We start from the raw sequence: 21,569 nt of genomic DNA, 5'->3' as shown, positions 1-21,569 counted from the left end.
CGTCAAAGAACGCGGAGATGATGGCTTCGTCCGTGACCTTGGGGATCTTGAGGCGGGTGTTGTTGAAGCGATGGATGTACTTCTGGAGGGTCTCTCCTGGTTGCTGCTTGATGTGGCGCAGGTCACCCGCGGCCGGCGGGCGGTCGCGCGTGCCCTGGAAGTCGGTGATGAAGCGGTCACGCATCTCGTCCCAGGAGGAGATTGAGCCGTGCTGCAGGTTCAGCAGTCAGGAGCGGGCTCCATCCTTGAGAGCCATGGGAAACTAGTTCGCCATGACTTTTTCGTCGCTATTGGCCGCTTCGATGCTCAGCTCATAGAGCTGCAGGAACTCCGCGGGGTCGGCGGTGCCGTCATAGCGAGGAGGCAGATCTCGCTTGAACTTGCCTGGCTAGGCGACGCTACGCAGCTCGGGGGTGAAGGCGCGGCAGCCGACCGTGGTTGCCGGGGCCCGCTTCGGAGGTGGAGCTTGGTCTTGACGAGGTTCGCGCTGCGCCGCTGCGGGCGGTGCGCGGTCTTGACGAGGTGGTGCAGGGAGCACAAGTGCAGCTTCTCGTGGCCGCGGGATTTCTTGGCAATTTCTCTCTTCGCGTGCGGGCGCCGGGCGCGGCGGATCACGCCGAGGAGCCGCGCGCCTTGGTGCCAAGGCACCGTCTTGTTTCAGAGGTGGTGGAGACACGCCATGAGCCTCGTCGCCCGTGGCTGGTTGAGAGGGAGGTAGAGAGAGGGAGAGCACCGGGGAGCCCCCTGCGGCGCGGATGAGCTTGGCGATGCGGTCGAGCCACTCCTCGTAGAGGTCGTCGACGGGGCGGTAGCGCAGGAGCTCGTTCGCCGCGAGGAGCACGGCCCGCGCCTCCATGGGAGCGCAGCGCGCGTGAGACGAAGAACCGACATGGGTCAGTGATGGAGTGGCGGTGCGGCCGTCCTGCCGTACCAAAGGATGCAGCGAGGACGCCTGCTGCTCGTTCCTCGCCGGGCCGGTGGCAGCATTGGTGGCGGGAGACGGAGAACGACGAGGTGGCCCGCCAACGGGAGCCGTCTGAGCGACGCGGGCGATGAGGGCAGCCCGACGCTCAGCTCGAGCACGGCGAGTGTCCGCCATGGAGACGACGGAGCGACGAACTGATGGACGGAAAGCTATGGTGCACCCCTACCTAGCGCGCCAAATGTCGGATGTGGGGTTCCGGCAAACCCTTAAGGTTCGAACTCTGGGGTGCGCGCGAAGTCTTTCCCTCCTACCGATCTACGCCCTAGCTCGCTAAGATCTCGCGGACGAACTCGGCGAACTCGCAACACAGAAAGACACGGGATTTATACTGGTTCGGGCCACCGTTGTGGTGTAATACCCTACTCCAGTGTGGTGGTGGTGGATTGCCTCTTGTGCTGATGATGAACAGTACAAGGGGAGAACAGCCTCCTGAGGTTGAGGTGTTCTTGTGCGTACGAGCTTGTGCGTGTCTCTCGATCCCATCGCTACTATTGTGGTGGCTAGACCTATTTATAGAGGCCTTGGTCCTCTTCCCAAATATCGAGCGGGAAGGGAGCCAACAACGGCGGGCAAATTTGAAGGGGGACAGCTAGTACAAGCTATCCTGACAAAAGCGGTCTTCGTCTGCGAAAAGCTCTGGTGGTGACGCCGTCTTGGGCTCCACGATGACCTCCGTCTTGCCGTCCTCCTGGTCTTGGTCTCGTTGCACCAATATAGCAACCTATGCCTGATGCCTCGGTACTCTTCGCCTGCGCTGGCCTCCTTAGCACCAAAGAGGAAATGAGGATGCTGCGTGCGCTGGCGCCTGCCTGGTGCCGTTCGTCATGGCTCACGTCACGAGAGCCTCGTGAGGTTTGCCCCGCCTTGATATCTCCGCTCCTCGTGAGACTGCCTAGCTATGCCACTCCAGAGGAGGTCTTGCGTCGTCCGCTCGCGAGGCTTGGACCCTCGCGAGGGTCTTGGATGCCTTGTCGATGAAGATGGGCCGTACAGCCTCCTGGCTTAGCCACGCCGTGGGCCACAGGCAGGCAAGTCTGGGGACCCCCGTTCCCAGAACGCCGACAACGAGGAAGAAGCGGCAACTATCAACGGATGCAAGCTTTATGAAAACATGCGAATGCAGTATGCATGATGACATGATGAATGCAACAAACAACATAAAACACACTGCGGCAACGAAAAACATGGAAGGCGTGTGGAGCGTCGGTCTCTGGGTGTCAACACTCCTCCACTTACAGGAGATCTCGTCCTGAGATCTAAGGATGGCACCGAAGAGAAGCGGAAGAGGAAGAGAAGAGGTAAAACTAAATTGCTTCTTCGACAAATGAGCGAAACCATGAACCTTGAGAGGTTGGACAACTTGAAAGAAAGAATACAACGGAGATGAACGAGATCGAAAAGCTCCGTTAGAAAAGAGGAACAAGGAACATTATGAGAACCTTGTGGGTTGAAAGACATGAAACAAGAGCTTAACGAACCAGAAAGAATATGCCACCACACCGGTATAATGAGATAGCCAAGGAACAAGAATGACAGATTTGGACAGCACTCCGGTAGAAAAGGGAAGGAAAACTTGACAAAATGGGAAGAACTTGAAAAGAGGGCACGACACTCCGGATAAATGGATAAGCACGAAAAGAACACGGTCCTCGCAATTCGAGATGATGAGTGAAGAGAGCAACATCACAGTGTCTCCGAAAGGAAGGAATAGAAGCAAGATTGTTGGGATAAAGGGAGGAGAAGAAAATGATAACTTCTGCCACAAAAGAACTTTGAAAGCACCCTTCCAAGAAGGTTATAACGGAGTTGTTGAAAACCAACAATGAAACGAATAAGCTTGTAGTGGGCTTATGGAAAACTTCTCAAAATTGAGGCGAAATCCTGCCACTACGGAACAAATAATATAATTGATAACACCAACGAGATGAAAAAAAATTCTTCCATCAAGATGATAGAGAGATAACTTGGACCATTGATAAGCACCACAATAGCACTCTCCTTAGGGAAGGCTTTAGGTGAAATATAACCCAAGATAACTCCAAGGAAGAAAATGATGGATTTAAATATCTCATTCCTAACAACTTGTCAATCATGAAGCATGAAGGAAACTGTGAAAATGACATAACACCACCTCAAAAGATAAGATAGAAAGAATTGCACTTCGGAATGCAAGATGAAGAATACTTGAACTCCTCAAAACAAAACATGTGTTGAACACCATGTTTATTATAGAGTATAGCTTGGCGGATCTTAACTCCGAGAGAAATCTTGAAGAACAATTGAAGAATGCGAGGAATCCTTGACGAACCACCATGTAGAGCCTCCATGAAGAACTCCAGTAATGAAAGGATGATAAAAAGAAAGAGAAGTTGAGAACACAAGGTGAAACCTTGCAATGATTTAGATGAAGCTTCGCGACGAGATAATGCGGAAAACTTGGAACTCCGGAAGAAAGGTGAACAACATACAACTGAGAAATTGATGTCACGGACAAACTCCTGTAGAAAAGAATTAAACACTTGGATGAAACTAGAATAAGAATTATGTTATGCGTATCCTTCACCAATTTAAATTGATGACAAGCAACGGATTTGGCATGCCACTTATTCTTCTTGAAAAGATTGAAGCGAGGAATAGCGCAACTTGGGAAGGTCTTCCACGAACCACCAGAAGGATTGAAACAACGAATAAATTAATATGAGAACATAGGAAGAGGAATCTTGAACAAACCGCTTTAAGAACTTGAAACACACGAAGGAAAGAGCATAAATCACCAGGAAGAATTGGAAAATGAACGAAGATACTTCAGAGGATTTAGATACAAATGAACGAAGAGATCACGAGCTGATTAGAGAATACTTGAACGATGCACGGGTAAAATTTGGAGAACGAGAGCTGAAAGCTGGAATGAATAATTCTAAGATGATGGGCTCCAGAGAATCAAACTGAAAAGACTCCTGAATTGCTCCAGATGGGTGAAAAGAATTCCCACAATCGAAAACAATTATGAGAGGATGGCATCAAACTTGAACTTCGCATCTTTGGAAGAACGATTAAAGATTTGGAGGAAAAACTCTTCTTCGGTCTTCAGATCCGAGAATGACGGCGAGAAACACCACCATGAAGTGTTGAGGCACTCGGAATGAAAATTAGAAAGGCTGAACCAATGATGAAATTTTTTTGAAAGATCTTGGAGAAAGACATTTGACTAATGATAATTCATTCTTACGTCAAACTTTGCAATGAATTTGAGAATAACTCCGGAAAGAATTAAAAGAGTGAGTAAGATCCTGGAAAGAGACCTGTGGGTTAGGGCCCACTCAAAAGAAACACCGTTGAACGATTTAAAAGATAGATTGCGCCGGTTGAATTAAATGGCTTGAATAAGGTAAGACCTCGAAATAGCTTGAAAGGATTACGAATAGAAACTTGAATCTTCTGGGATATCTTCAGCACTCCAGATAAACATGAATAGCAAGAGGTGGATGACTAAGAGGTGCACCGGCCTGAGAAAACATTTGAAACGAGGAAAAGATATGATCGACAAAGCTTGAATTGAATCCACTGGAGAAGAAAAGAGAGCGAAGAATGATAAACTTGAAGCTCCGTTAGTATCTTCATGGGAAATCACCGGATAAGAACGTTGACGAAAAAGAATGGAGAGACTTCCCATCAATAAAAATGATACTTGATTAAGGAATCTGAGTCATTGGAGAAAAGGGTGGGAGGGCGGGAAAACAAAGGCAACTTGGGGCAGATGGGATAAACACCGTTTAGAAAAACTTAGAATTGATCTCACGAATGTTGGAAGGATATGATTAACTTGAAGAGAAGCACACCGGTTGGAAATAGATTGGGATGTCAATCTAGATAAATAAGAAGGATTAGTATTCACGAATATGAGGACACCGCTTAGGAAAGGTATGGAATCAACACTTGACATCGAAGCAACTAGAATACCACAACTCAAAACAAAGCAAAGGATTTGGCTTGCAAGATAAGCCGGAACAAATGCATATGATAGAGATTTACCCAATCCCATATCATGCATCTGTCGGAAAGATATTCTAGGAGCTACTTGAATTCCCACCTATAAACTCCCGAAACTTTCTGGTTATTGAATCTGGTGTTGGGGATACATGGGAAGCATAATATCTCACCCAAACTAACAATCCCTACATCCAGTTGTATCCATCCGTCAACACATAACCAAGAAAACTCCAGAAATCGTGTACCTCAACCTTCGAAAAGCATCCGTTATACCAACTATGGCAATACTCCCGAACTCCCATCCCACTACTGGGTGGCGTCGAGGTTATCTCACCAACAACTGCATAAAAGAGATTTTTTATGTCGGCGAAACTCAGGTATTCTAGAACTGCAATGATAAAATTGTAACGACAACACCTCGGAGCTCAACTTCCCGGGACACTGCCACAACCCCTAAATGTCAGGAGGCACCAAGAGCAATGTTCTCATCACAAGAATATCGGAACGATCCCAAGATACCAGCGTGATCCTAAAAAAAAATTCGTGATATTTGAGGAGAGGACAGACAAAACATCTACGTCAGGATGCCTCACCAGAGCGACGAAGGGACTGAGGAGTAAAAAAGAATCCTACTCTTTGATATATATAATCCTAAGACTCAAAACATTTTTGTTCTAAACTCAACAACGTCAGCGATTCGATCAAGCAGGGGGCTCCTAAGTCGTGGATGGCTGTGATTACCAACTTGTAACGCCCACAATGCGACTATATCTCCCACGTGTCGAGGAACGACTTAGAGGCATAACCGCATTGTGGTTTTGTCGCAAGAAGGATCATCTTCACACAATCCCATGTAATGAACAAGAAAGGGATAAAGAGAGTTGGTTTATAATCGCCACTTCACATAATACTTAAATAATTCATACATCATCCAAGTACACACAAAAACCGACTACGGTCAAATTTAAATGAAAAAGAAGATAACCCCAAATGCTAGATCCCCGATCATACCAAATGGTCTCCACTACTAATCATCAGGAAACGAAACATAGTAACGACCAAGGTCCTCATTGAACTCCCACTTGAGTTCGGTAGCATCACCTGCACTGGTATCATCGGCACCTGCAACTGTTTTGGTAGTATCTGTGAGTCACGAGGACTCAGCAATCTCAAAACCCACGAGACCAAGACTATTTAAGCTTATGGGTAGGATGTGGTAATGAGGTGGAGTTGCAGCAAGCGCTAAGCAAGTATGGTGGCTAAAATACGCAAATAAGAGTAAGATGAGAAGCTACGCAACGGTCGTGAAGCTAGAAGTGATCCTGAAAACTACTTACATTCAAACATAACCCCAAAACCGTGTTCACTTCCCGGACTCCCCCGAAAAGAGACCATCACGGCTACACATGCGGTTGATGCATTTTAATTAAGTCAAGTGTCAAGTTCTCTACAACCGGACATTAACAAATTCCCATCTGCCACATACCCGCGGGCACGGCTTTCGAAAGTTTATACCCTGCAGGGGTGCCCCAACTTAGCCCATCACAAGATCTCACAATCAACGAAGGATATTCCTTCTCCCGAAACAACCCGATCAGACTCGGAATCCCGGTTACAAGACATTTCGACAATGGTAAAATTAGACCAGCAAGACCGCCCGACTGTGCCGACAAATCCCGATAGGAGCTGCACATATCTCGTTCTCAGGGCACACCGGATAGGTCAAGCTACGAGTAAAACCAGCCCTCAAGTTTCCCTGAGGTGGCCCCGCTGGTTGCCCGGTTCGGACCAACACTCAGAGGAGCACTGGCCCCGGGGGGGGGGGGGATTAAAATAAAGATGACCCTCGGGGTCGCGACCCCAAGGGAAAGTTATAGGTTGTTAGGCAAATGTAAAACCAAGGTTGGGCCTTGCCGGAGGAGTTTTATTCAAGGCGAACTATCAAGGGGGTCCCATAACCCCAACCGCGTAAGGAACGCAAAATCAAGGAACATAACACCGGTATGACGGAAACTAAGGCATCAAGAGTGGAACAAAACACCGGGCATAAGGCCGAGCCTTCCACCCTTTACCAAGTATATAGATGCATTAATTAAAAAAAGAGATAATGTGATATCCCAGCATAAACATGTTCCAACGTGGAGCAATCTTCAACTTCACCTGCAACTAACAAGGCTATAAGAAGGGCTGAGCAAAGCGGTAACATAGCCAAACAACAGTTTGCTAGGAAGGTGGGTTAGAGGCTTGACATGACAATATGGGAGGCATGATAAATAAGTGGTAGGTAGCGCATCATAGCGATAGAGCGAACAACTAGCAAGCAAAGATAGAAGTGATATCGAGGGTAATGGTCATCTTGCCTGAGATCCCGCAAGGAAGAAGAACGAGTCGACAAACGGACGTAGTCGAACGAATCCTCACAACTTCGGAACGAAACCGAAGCTAATGAGAGAAGCAAACCAGAAAGAAGAAAACAACATGGTAAACACACAAGCATAAACATGGCATGATGCACAACCAAGGATGATGCATGTCCGGTTAAAATATGCATGGCATGGCAAAGTGCACAAACAAAACTACAAGTTATGTGGAGCTCAATATGCAACGAATGCATATTGACAAAACACCACATTCAATTATTTAGCTCTCTCCCATTTAGGTACACAACAATATTAAATGTTGGTTAACATGGCAGGAGGTGAAGCCCAATAAAACTACCTATCTAGGCAAGTATAAATGAGGCTCGAAACAACAAGCAATAATTCCGGAAAATCCCCATATGCATATTTCAAAGTTGGTGCTGTTCTGCCTGAAACCACATTTTAGAGTTTTTAAACATGCAAGATGAGTGCACCATGTTAAACTAGGCATTTTTCTACCCCATTTACATACAAAGTTTATTAAATTCGGAGCTACGGTTAATTAGTTATGAAATAAATCATTTTAGTATGTCATTATGCAAAACAAATGCAACCAACAGTTTAAACATGTTTAACATGGATGAAAGAAGCATTTTATGAAACTAGATGAAAATCTAATCATTTTACATGTTTAAACCATTTTGCTCCAATGCACGGTTTGTGAGATATTAAATGCATGAACAAGGAGGGGTAATCTGTAAATATGCAGTTTTCTGGATAATTGGCAAATTCGCAGGCAGGAAAAAAACGTGCACTGGGCTGAATCTGGCTGGCCCAACAGAAGGAAAAAGGCGCTGGGGTGACTGCTCACCCATGGGCCTCGGCCCGGCTGGTGGAGAGGCCCCGCAGGTCTGGCACGGCCTTGGCGCTGCTGGGCTGATGCGGGTGAAGGGCGATGCGGTGGCCCAGGCACGCTGGTGGTGCAGTCAACATGAGCGAGGCAGGGTTGAGGCGCTCGTTCTCTGCTCGACAGGGAGCAGAGCAGCGACAGGGACTTGGCGCTCTGGTCATCGCTGAAGACGAAGAGGAAGCCGAGCCCGGCATGGAGCGCCGACGAGATGCAGGCGAGGGAGTCAGGCGGCGCTGTTGCCGGCGGACTTAGGGCGACGCGAGCGAGCAGGAGGCATAGGAGGCAACGGCGCTGGGTGATGCAAGGAGCAGCAGCAGGCAAGGGCGGCTCCAGGAACTTGATGGGGCGTAGGAGCCACATGTGAGGTCCGAGACGAGGCAGGCGCCAAATCCGGTGTGGAGGGACTTGTTCCCGGCGGCGACGGAGCTGCGGGCAACCATGGCGGCTCCTTGTTTTCTCCTGGAATGGAGAGGGAGACGCATGAGATACGAGGGAGAGAACCATAGGGAGGAGGGACGGAGGAGAAGAAGAGGGGAAGGGGCGACGGGGTTCTGGAGGAGCTCGAGCGTGAGGGCGGCGCTCGGGGTGGCTGGGTTAGCCGGCGGCGACGGCGCCATGGAGAGAGGAGCTAACGGGAGGAGCTCCCTCTCGGTCGGGGCAGCAGGGATCTCTGGGTGGCTCCGATCGAAGGAGCTTGGGCTCTAACGCTGGTTGGATGGCTGCGCAGATCGAGGGAGGAGGCGCGGGTGCGGGTTGGAGGAAGGTAGCTGGGCTGATTGGGGATGGATCCCGAGGGGGATTTGGTGGAGTGGCGGCGGTGAGGACAAGCCTCCTCGAATTTAGGGTTTGGGTTAGGGGTTTGTCTAGTATATATAGCAAAAGAATTTTACGAAGGGGCTAGAATTGAACCTCCGATCGTAATCGGACGGCTGAGAAAATATAGGTTAGGAAGTCCAATTAGGAAACGGAGATATTTACGGATGTTTGTGGATGATCCGGACCCATCGGTTATGAGGGCCCGGTTCGGCTTCGGGGGAGTTTCGGACAAGCACGCGAGGGGGTTTGAGCATTGTGTAGAGAGGGTCAAACGGTCGGGCAACAAAAGAATGGTTGGTCTGAGAAAGGTCAAAAGAGACGAGGAAGAAGCGGCAACTATCAATGGATGCAAGCTTTATGAAAACATGCGCGATTTAGATGAAAAGATGATAAAAAGAAAGAGAAGTTGAAAACACAAGGTGAAACCTTGCAATGATTTAGATGAAGCTTCGCGATGAGATAATGCGGAAAACATGGAACTCCGGAAGAAAGATGAACAACATATAACTGAGAAATCGATGTCACGGACAAACTCCTGTAGAAAAGAATTAAACACTTGGATGAAAACAAGAATAAGAATTATGTTATGTGTATCCTTCACCAATTTAAATTGATGACAAGCAACGGATTTGGCATGCCACTTATTCTTCTTGAAAAGATTGAAGCGAGGAATAGCGCAACTTGGGAAGGTCTTCCACGAACCACTGGTAGGATTGAAACAACGAATAAATTAATATGAGAACATAGGAAGAGGAATCTTGAACAAACCGCTTTAAGAAACTTGAAATGCATGAAGGAAAGAGCACAAATCACCAGGAAGAATTGGAAAATGAACGAAGATACTTCAGAGGAATTTGATACAAATGAACGAAGAGATCACGAGCTGATTAAACAATACTTGAACGATGCACCGGTAAAATTTGGAGAACGAGAGCTGAAAGCTGGAATGAATAATTCTGAGATGATGGGCTCCAGAGAATCAAACTGAAAAGACTCCTGAATTGGTCCCGATGGGTGAAAAGAATTCCCACAATCAAAAACAATTATGAGAGGATGGCATCAAACTTGAACTTCACATCTTTGGAAGAACGGTTAAAGATTTGGAGGAAAAACTCTTCTTCGGTCTTCAGATCCGAGAATGACGACGAGAAACACCACCATGAATTGTTGAGGCACTCGGAATGAAAATTAGAAAGGTTGAACCAATGACGAAAAAGAAAGATCTGCGAGAAAGACATTTGACTGATGATAATTCATTCTTACATTAAACTTTGCAATGAATTTGAGAATAACTCCGAAGAGAATTAGAGAGTCAGGTAAGATCCTGGAAACAGACTTGTGGGTTAGGGCCCACTCAAAAGAAACACCATTGAACGATTTAAAAGATAGATTGCGCCGGTTGAATTAAATGGCTTGAATAAGGTAAGACCTCGAAATAGCTTGAAAGGATACGAATAGAAACTTGAATCTTCTGGGATATCTTTAGCACTCCAGATAAACATGAATAGCAAGAGGTGGATGATTTAAGAGGTGCACCGGCATGAGAAAACATTTGAAAGGAGGAAAAGATATGATCGACAAATCTTGAATTGAATCCACTGGAGAAGAAAAGAGAGCGAAGAATGATAAACTTGAAGCTCCGTTAGTATCTTCATGGGAAATCACCGGATAAGAACGTTGACGAAAAAGAATGGAGAGACTTCCCATCAATAAAAATGATACTTGTTAAGAAATCTGAGTCCTTGAAGAAAAGGGTGGGAGGCGGGAAAACAAAGGGCAACTTGGGGCAGATGGAATAAACACCGTTGAGAGAAACTTAGAATTGATCTCGCGAATGTTGAAAGGATATGATTAACTTGAATAGAAGCACCGGTTGGAAATAGAATTGGGATGTCAATCTAGATAAATAAGAAGGATTAATATTCACGAATATGAGGACACCGTTTAGGAAAGGTATGGAATCAACACTTCACATCGAAGCAACTCGAATACCACAACTCAAAACAAAACAAAGGATTTGGCTTGCAAGATAAGCCGGAACAAATGCATATGATAGAGATTTACCCAATCCCATATCATGCATCTGTCGGAAAGATATTCTAGGAGCTACTTGAATTCCCACCTACAAATCCCGAAACTTTCTGGTTATGCAATCTGGTGTTGGGGATACAGGGGAAGCATAATATCTCACCCAAACTAACAATCCCTACATCCACCTGTATCCATCCGTCAACACATAACCAAGAAAACTCCGGAAATCGAGTACCTCAACTTAGAAAAGCATCCGTTATACCATCTATGGCAATACTCCCGAACTCCCGCCCCACTACTGGGTGGCGTCGAGGTTATCTCACCAACAACTGCATAAAAGAGATTTTTGATGTCGGCGAAACTCAGGTATTCCAGAACTGCAACGATAAAATTGTGACAACAACACCTCGGAGCTCAACTTCCCCGGGACACTGCCACAACCCCTAAATGTCAGGAGGCACCAAGAACAATGTTCTCGTCATAAGAATATCGGAACGATCTCAAGATACCCGCGTGATCCTAAAAAAATCGTGAAATTTGAGGAGAGGAAAGACAAAACATCTACGTCAGGATGCCTCACTAGAGCGACGAAGGGACTGAGGAGTAAAAAGAATCCTAACCTCCGATATATATAATCCTAAGACTCAAAACATTTTTGTTCTAGACTCAACAACGTCAGCGATTCGATCAAGAGGGGGCTCCTAAGTTGGGGATGGCTCTGATTACCAACTTGTAACGCCCACGATGCGACTATATCTCCCACGTGTCGAGGCACGACTTAGAGGCATAACCGCATTGTGGTTTTGTCGCAAGAAGGGTCATCTTCACACAATCCCATGTAATGAACAAGAAAGGGATAAATAGAGTTGGCTTACAATCGCCACTTCACACAATACTTAATAATTCATACATCATTCCAAGTACACACATAGTCCGACTACGGTCAAATCCAAATGAAAAAGAAGATAACCCCAAATGCTAGATCCCCGATCGTCCCAACTGGCTCCACTACTGATCATCAGGAAACGAAACATAGTAACGACCAAGGTCCTCGTCGAACTCCCACTTGAGTTCGGTAGCATCACCTGCACTGGTATCATCGGCACCTGCAACTGTTTTGGTAGTATCTGTGAGTCACGAGGACTCAGCAATCTAAAACCCTGCGAGATCAAGACTATTTAAGCTTATGGGTAGGATATGGGGTAATGAGGTGGAGTGCAGCAAGCGCTAAGCAAGTATGGTGGCTAACATACGCAAATAAGAGTAAGAGAGAAGCTATGCAACGGTCGTGAAGCTAGAAGATAGAGTATCCTGAAAACTACTTACGTTCATACATAACCCCAAACCGTGTTCACTTCCCGGACTCCGCCGAAAGAGACCATCACGGCTACACACGCGGTTGATGCATTTTAATTAAGTCAAGTGTCAAGTTCTCTACAACCTGGACATTAACAAATTCCCATCTGCCACATAACCGCGGGCACGGCTTTTCGAAAGTTTATACCCTGCAGGGGTGTCCCAACTTAGCCATCACAAGCTCTCACGATCAACGAAGGATATTCCTTCTCCCGAGAAGACCCGATCAGTCTCGGAATCCCGGTTACAAGACATTTTCGACAATGGTAAAACAAGGCCAGCAAGACCACCCGATGTGCCGACAAATCCGATAGGAGTCTGCACTATCTCGTTCTCAGGGCACACCGGATGAGACAGGCTACGAGTAAAACCAGCCCTCGAGTTTCCCGAGGTGGCCCCGCAGGCGGCTCGGTTCAGACCAACACTCAGAGGAGCAACTGGCCCGGGGGGGGTTAAATAAGATGACCCTTGAGTCTGCAGAACCCAAGGAAAGGTATAGGTTGGTAGGTAGGCAAATGTAAAACCAAGGTTGGGCCTTGCTGGAGGAGTTTTATTCAAGGCGAACTGTCAAGGGGGTCCCATAACCCCAACCGCGTAAGGAATGCAAAATCAAGGAACATAACACCGGTATGACGGAAACTAAGGGCGGCAAGAGTGGAACAAAACACCAGGCATAAGGCGAGCCTTCCACCCTTTACCAAGTATATAGATGCATTAATTAAAATAAGAGATATGTGATATCCCAACATAACATGTTCCAACATGGAGCAATCTTCAACTTCACCTGCACTAACAAGCTATAAGAGGGCTGAGCAAAGCGGTAACATAGCCAAACAACGGTTTGCTAGGAAGGTGGTTAGAGCTTGACATGGCAATATGGGAGGCATGATAAACAAGTGGGTAGGTAGCGCACATAGCGATAGAGCGAACAACTAGCAAGCAAAGATAGAAGTGATATCGAGGGTAATGGTCATCTTGCCTGAAATCCCGCAAGGAAGAAGAACGAGTCAGAAGAAGACAACGACGTAGTCGAACGAATCCTCACAACTCCGGAACGACACCGAAGCTAACGAGAGAAGCAACCGGAAAGAAGCAAACCACATGGTAAACACACAAGCATAAACATGGCATGATGCACAACCAAGGATGATGCATGTCCGGTTTAAATATGCATGGCATGGCAAAGTGACAAACAAAAACTACAAGTTAAGTGGAGCTCAATATGCAACGAGATGCATATTGACAAAACACCACATTCAATTATTTAGTTCGCTCCCATTTAGGTACTCAACAATATTAAATGTTGGTTAACATGGCAAAGAGGTGAAGCATAATAATACTACTATCTAGGCAAGTTTAAATGAGGCCGGAAAAAAACAACAACAATTCCGGAAAATCCCATATGCATATTTCAAATTTGGTACTGTTCCTGCCCTAAACACATTTTAGAGTTTGTTAAACATGCAAGCATGAGTGCACCATGTTAAACTATGCATTTTTCTACACCAGTTTAATATAAAGTTTATTAAATTCGGAGCTACCGGTTAATTAGTTATGAAATAAACCATTTTAGCATGTCATTATGCAAAACAAATGCAAAAACAATTTAAACATGTTTAACATGGATGAAAGTAGCATTTTATGAAACTAGATGAAAATATAAGCATTTTACATGTTTAAACCATTTTGCTCCAATGCACGTTTGTGAGATATTAAATGCATGAACACGGAGGGGTAATTTGTAAATATGCAGTTTTCAGGATAATAGGCAAATTCGGAGGCAGGAAAAAAACGTGCACTGGGCTGAATCTGGATGGCCCAATAGAAGGAAAAATGAGGCGCTGGGGTGACTGCTCACCCATGGGCCTCGGCCCGGATGGTGGAGAGGCTCCGCAGGTCTGGCATGCCTTGGCGCTGCTGGGCTAATGCGGGTGAAGGGCGACGCGGTGGCCCAGGCACGCGGGCGGCGGGTCAACGCGAGCGGGGCAGGGTCGAGGCGCTCGTCCTCTGCTCAAGAGGGAGCAGAGCAGCGACAGGACTTGGCGCTCTGGTCGTCGCTGAAGACGAAGAGGAAGCCGAGCCCGGCGTGGAGCGCCGGCGAGATGCTGGCTAGGTGTCAGGCGGCGTTGTTGCCGGCGGACTTGGGGCGACGCGGCGCGAGCAGGAGGCAGAGGAGGCAGCGGCGCTGGGGTGATGCAAGAAAGCAGCAGCAAGCAAGGGCGGCTCCGGGAACTTGACGGGGCGGAGGAGCCGCAGGTGAGGTACGACACGAGGCAGGTGCCAGATCCGGGGCGGAGGGACTTGTTCCCGACGGCGACGGAGCTGCGGGCAACCATGGCAGCTCCGGGAATGGAGAGGGAGAGGCATGAGAAATGAGGGAGAGAACCAGAGGGAGTGGGAGGGAGGAGAAGAAGAGGGGAAGGGGCAACGGGGTCCTGGAGGAGCTCGAGTGTGAGGGCGGCGCTCGGGGTGGCCGGGTTCGCCGGCGGCGACGGCGCCATGGAGAGAGGAGCTAACGGGAGGAGCTCCCTCTCGTTCGTGGCAGCAGGGATCTCTGTGTGGCTCCGATCGAAGGAGCTCAGGCTCTAATGCTGGTTGGATGGCTGCGCAGATCGAGTGCGAAGGCTGCGGGTGCGGGTTGGAGGAAGTAGCTGGGCTGATTGGGGATGGATCCCGAGGGGGATTTGGTGGGGTGGCGGGCAGTGAGGACAAAACCTCCTCGAATTTAGGATTTGGGTTAGGGGTCGGTCTAGTATATATAGCAAAAAAGTTTAGGAAGGGGCTAGAATGATCCTCCGATCGTAATCGGACGACTGAGAAAATATAGGTTAGGAAGTCCAATTAGGAAAACAGAGATATTTTATGGATGTTTGTGGATGATCCGGACCCATCGGTCATGAGGGCCAGGTTCGGCTTCGGGGAGTTTCGGACGCGCACGCGAGGGGTTTGAGCATTATGTAGAGAGGGTCAAATGGTCTGGCAACAAAAAACGGTTTGTCTGAGAAAGGTCGAAAGAGACGAGGAAGAAGCGGCAACTATCAACGGATGCAAGCTTTATGAAAACATGCGAATGCAGTATGCATGATGACATGATGAATGCAACAAACAACATAAAACACACGGCGGGCAACGAAAAACATGGAAAGGCGTCTGGAGCGTCGGTCTCGGGGTGTCACAACACTCCTCCACTTACAAGAGATCTCTTCCTGAGATCTAAGGATGGCACGGAAGAGAAGCGGAGAGTAAGAGAAAGAGGTAAAACTAAATTGCTTCTTCGACAAATGAGCGAAACCATGAACATTGAGAGGTTGGACAACTTGAAAGAAAGAGTACAACAGAGATGAACGAGATTGAAAAGCTCCGTTAGAAAAGAGGAACAAGGAACATTATGAGAACCTTGTGGGTTGAAAGACATGAATCAAGAGCTTAACGAACCAAAAATAATATGCCACCACACTGTATAATGAGATAACCAAGAAACAAGAATGACAGATTTGGACAGCACTCGGTAGAGAAGGGAACGAAAACTTGACAAAATGGGAAGAAACTTGAAAGAGGAACACGACACTTCGGTTAAATGGATAAGCCACGAAAAAACACGATCCTCAATATCGAGATGATGTGTGAAGATCGCAACATCAAATAGTGCCATCCAGAAGGAAAGAATAGAAGCTACATTGTTAGGGATAAAGGGACGGAGAAAGAAAATGAAACCTTTCTGCCACAAATGAAGCTTGGAAACACACCTTCCAAGAAGGATTAATAACTGGGGTTGTTTGGAAAAAGCAACAACGAAACGGATAAGCTCTGTAGTGGGCTTAATGGAAAACTTCTCACAATTGAGGCAAAAATTCTGACCACTACGGAAACAAATAATATAATTGATAACACCAAACGAGATGAAAACTTCTTCCATCAGAATGAAAGAAGAGATAACTTGGACAATCGGTAAGCACACAATATAATATTCCTTAGGGAATCTTTAGGTAAAATATAAACCAAGATAACTCCAAGGAAAGGAAAATGATGGGTTTAAATATCTCATTCCTGACAACTTGTCAATCATGAAACATGAAGGAAATGTCCAAATGACATAACATCCACCTCAAAAGATAAGGATAGAAAGAATTGCACTTTCGGAATGCAAGATGAAGAATGCTTGAACTCCTCAAAACAAGACATGTGTTGAACACCATGTTTAATTTTGAGTATAGCTTGGCGGATCATAACTTCGAGAGAAATCTTGAAGAACAATTGAAGAATGAAAGAATCCTTGACGAACCACCATGTAGAGCCTCCATGAAGAACTCCAGTAATAAAGGATGATAGAAAGAAAGAGAAGTTGAAATAGCAAGGTGAAGCCTTGCAATGATTTAGATGAAGCTTCGGGACGATATAACTGGAAAACTTGGGAACTTCCGGAAAGAAAGATGAAAACATATAACTGAGAAATTGATCATACGAACAAACTCGGTAGAAAGAATTAAACACTTGGATGAAACAAGAATAAGAATTATGTTAGCGTATCCTTCACCAATTTAAATTGATGAGAAGCAACGGATTTGGCATGCCACTTATTCTTCTTGAAAAGATTGAAGCGAGGAATAGCGCAACTTGGGAAGGTCTTCCACGAACCACCAGTAGGATTGAAACAATGAATAAATTAATATGAGAACTTAGGAAGAGGAATCTTGAACAAACCGCTTTAAGAACTTGAAACGCAACGAAGGAAAGAGCACAAATCACCAGGAAGAATTGGAAAATGAACGAAGATACTTGAGTGGATTTATATACAAATGAACGAAGAGATCACGAGCTGATTAGAGAATACTTGAACGATGCACGGGTAAAATTTGGAGAACGAGAGCTGAAAGCTGGAATGAATAATTCTGAGATGATGGGCTCCAGAGAATCAAACTGAAAAGACTCCTAAATTGCTCCAGATGGGTGAAAAGAATTCCCACAATCGAAAATAATTATGAGAGGATGGCATCAAACTTGAATTTCACATCTTTGGAAGAACGGTTAAAAGATTTGAGGAAAAACTCTTCTTGGGTCTTCAGATCCGAGAATGACGACGAGAAACACCACCATGAATTGTTGAGGCACTCGGAATGAAAATTAGAAAGGTTGAACCAATGATGAAAAGAATTTGAAAGATCTTGGAGAAAGACATTTGACTGATGATAATTCATTCTTACGTCAACTTTGCAATGCAGTTGAGAATAACTCCGGAAAGAATTAGAAGAGTCAGGTAAGATCCTGGGAAAGAGACCTAAGGTTAGGGCCCACTCAAAAGAAACACCGTTGAACGAATTTAAAAGATAGATTGCGCTCGTTGAATTAAATGGCTTGAATAAGGTAAGACCTTGAAATAACTTGAAAGTATTACGAATAGAAACTTGAATCTTCTGGGATATCTTCAGCACTCCAGATAAACATGAATATCAAGAGGGATGATTAAGAGGTGCACCGGCATGAGAAAACATTTGAAACGACGAAAAGATATGATCGACAAAGATTGAATTGAATCCACTGGAGAGAAAAGAGAGCGAAGAATGATGAACTTGACGCTTCCTTAGCATCTTTCATAGAGAATTCACCGGATAAGAACATTGAAGGGAAAAGAATGGAAGAGACTTCGCATCCATAAAAGGATACTTGATTAAAGAAACTCTGAGTTCTTGAAGAAAAAGGGTAGGGAGGGCCGGGTAAAAACAAAGGCAACTTGGGACGTGGAATGGAACATACACGTTGAGAAAAAACTTAGAATTGATCTTCGGGAATGTTGGAAATGATCGGATGCCACTTGAGAGAAACACGCCGGTTGGAAAGAAATTGAACATGCCAAACCTCATGATCAAGAAGGATTAGTATTCACGACAAAAATATCGAGAACCACCGCCTTCAGGGAAGGTATGGAATGCAACACTTGCAATCGAAATCAACTCAAATACCACTAATCAAAACAACAAAGGATTTGGCTTGGCCAGAATTAAGCCGAAAACAAACATATCATTACGAGATTTCCCATACCCATCATATGCATCTGTCGGAAAGATATTCCTCAGGAGCTACTTGAATTCCCACCTATTAAACTCCCGAAACTTTCTGGTTATGCAATCTGGTGTTGGGGATACAGGGGAAGCATAATATCTCACCCAAACTAACAATCCCTACATCCAGCTGTATCCATCCGTCAACACATAACCAAGAAAACTCCGGAAATCGTGTACCTCAACCTTCGAAAAGCATCCGTTATACGAGCTATGGCAATACTCCCGAACTCCCGCCCCAGTACTGGGTGGCGTCGAGGTTATCTCACCAACAACTGCATAAAAGAGATTTTCGATGTCGGCGAAACTCAGGTATTCCAGAACTGCAACGATAAAATTGTGACGACAACACCTCGGAGCTCAACTCCCCGGACACTGCCACAACCCCTAAATGTCAGGAGGCACCAAGAACAATGTTCTCGTCACAAGAATATCGGAACGATCCAAGATACCCGCGTGATCCTAAATTTTTTAGTGAAATTTGAGGAGAGGAAAGTCAAAACATCTACGTCAGGAGGCCTCACCAGAGCGACGAAGGGGACTGAGGAGTAAAAAGAATCCTACTCTCCGATATATATAATCCTAAGACTCAAACATTTTGTTCTAGACTCAACAACGTCAGCGATTCGATCAAGCAGGGGGCTCCTAAGTCGGGGATGGCTCTGATTACCAACTTGTAACGCCCACAGATGCGGCTATATCTCCCACGTGTCGAGGCACGACTTAGAGGCATAACCGCATTGTGGTTTTGTCGCAAGAAGGGTCATCTTCACACAATCCCATGTAATGAACAAGAAAGGGATAAATGAGTTGGCTTACAATCGCCACTTCACACAATGACAATTAAATCATACATCATTCAGAGTACACACATAGTCCGACTACGGACAAACCAAATGAAAAGAAGATAACCCAACTGCTAGATCCCCGATCGTCCCAACTGGGCTCCACTACTGATCATCAGGAAACGAAACATAGTAACGACCAAGGTCCTCGTCGAACTCCCACTTGAGTTCGGTAGCATCACCTGCACTGGTATCATCGGCACCTGCAACTGTTTTGGTAGTATCTGTGAGTCACGAGGACTCAGCAATCTCAAAACCCGCGAGATCAAGACTATTTAAGCTTATGGGTAGGGTAGGTAATGAGGTGGAGTTGCAGCAAGCACTAAGCAAATATGGTGGCTAACATACGCAATAAGAGTAAGATGAGAAGCTACGCAACGGTCGTGAAGCTAGAAGTGATCCTGAAACTACTTACGTTCATACATAACCCAAACCGTGTTCACTTCCCGACTCCGCCGAAAAGAGACCATCACGGCTACACACGCGTTGATGCATTTTAATTAAGTCAAGTGTCAAGTTCTCTACAACCGGACATTAACAAATTCCCATCTGCCACATAACCGCGGGGCACGGCTTCTCGAAAGTTTATACCCTGCAGGGGTGTCCCAACTTAGCCCATCACAAGCTCTCACGATCAACGAAGGATATTCCTTCTCCCGGAAAGACCCGATCAGTGTCGGTATCCCGGTTACTAGACATTTCGACAATGGTAAAACAAGACCAGCAAGACCGCCCGACTGTGCTGACAAATCTCGATAGGAGCTGCACATATCTCGTTCTCAGGGCACACCAGATAGGTTAAGCTACGAGTAAAACCAACCCTCAATTTTTCCCGAGGTGGCCCCGCAGGTTGCCCGGTTCAGACCAACACTCAGAGGAGCACTGGCCCGGGGGGGGGGGGCGAAGGGGTTAAAATAAAGATGACCCTCGGGGTCGCGATCCCAAGGGAAGTTGTAGGTTATTAGGCAAATGTAAACCCAAGGTTGGGCCTTGCTGGAGGAGTTTTATTCAAGGCGAACTGTCAAGGGGGTCCCATAATCCCAACCACGTAAGGAATGCAAAATCAAGGAACATAACACCGGTATGACGGAAAATAACGGCTAGAGTGGAACAAAACACCAGGCATAAGGCCGAGCCTTCCACCCTTTACCAAGTATACATGCATTAATTAGAATAAGAGATATTGTGATATCCCAACATAATCATGTTCCAACATGGAGCAACTTCAACTTCACCTAGCAACTAACAACGCTATAAGAGGGGCTGAGCAAAAGCGGTAACATAGCCAAACAACGGTTTGCTAGGAAGGTGGGTTAGAGGCTTGACATGGCAATATGGGAGGCATGATAAACAAGTGGTAGGTAGCGGACATAGCGATAGAGCGAACAACTAGCAAGCAAAGATAGAAGTTGATATCGAGGGTAATGGTCATCTTGCCTGAAATCCCGCAAGGAAGAAGAACGAGTCCATGAAGAAGACAAACAGACGTAGTCGAACGGATCCTCACAACTCCGGAACGAAACCGAAGCTAACGAGAGAAGCAACCGGAAAGAAGCAAACAACATGGTAAACAACCATCACATAAACATGGCATGATGCACAATCAAGTATTGATGCATGTCCGGTTTAATGAGGCATGGCATGGCAAAGTGCACAAACAATACTACAAGTTAAGTGGAGCTCAATATGCAACGAGTTGCATATTGACAAAACACCACATCAATTATTTAGTTCTCTCTCTGTTATGTACCAACAATATTAATATTGTTTTAACATGGCAAGGGTGAAGCATATAAAACTACCTATCTAGGCAAGTTTAAATGAGGCCGGAAACAACAAACAACAATTCCGAAAATCCTCATTGCATATTTTGATTGTACTGTTTCCGCTAAACACATTTTATGTTGTTTAAACATGCAAGAAAGTGCACCATGTTAATCTATGCATTTTTCTACCCCATTTACATATAAAGTTTATTAAATTGGAGCTACGGTTATTTAGTTATGAAATAAAGCATTTACATGGCATTTATGCAAAATTAATGCAAACACATTTAAACTTTTAACTGGATGAAAGTTAATATGAAACTAGATGAAATTCTAAGCATTTTACATATATAAATTTTATGATGCACGGTTTTGAGTTATCTGATGATGAACAAGGAGGGGTAATCTGTAAATATGCAGTTTTCTGGATAATAGGCAAATTCGCAGGCTGGAA

Source organism: Triticum aestivum, chromosome 2D (assembly GCF_018294505.1).
Source record: "Triticum aestivum cultivar Chinese Spring chromosome 2D, IWGSC CS RefSeq v2.1, whole genome shotgun sequence".
NCBI classification, from domain to species: domain Eukaryota; kingdom Viridiplantae; phylum Streptophyta; class Magnoliopsida; order Poales; family Poaceae; genus Triticum; species Triticum aestivum.
This window is presented reverse-complemented; position numbering follows the sequence as displayed.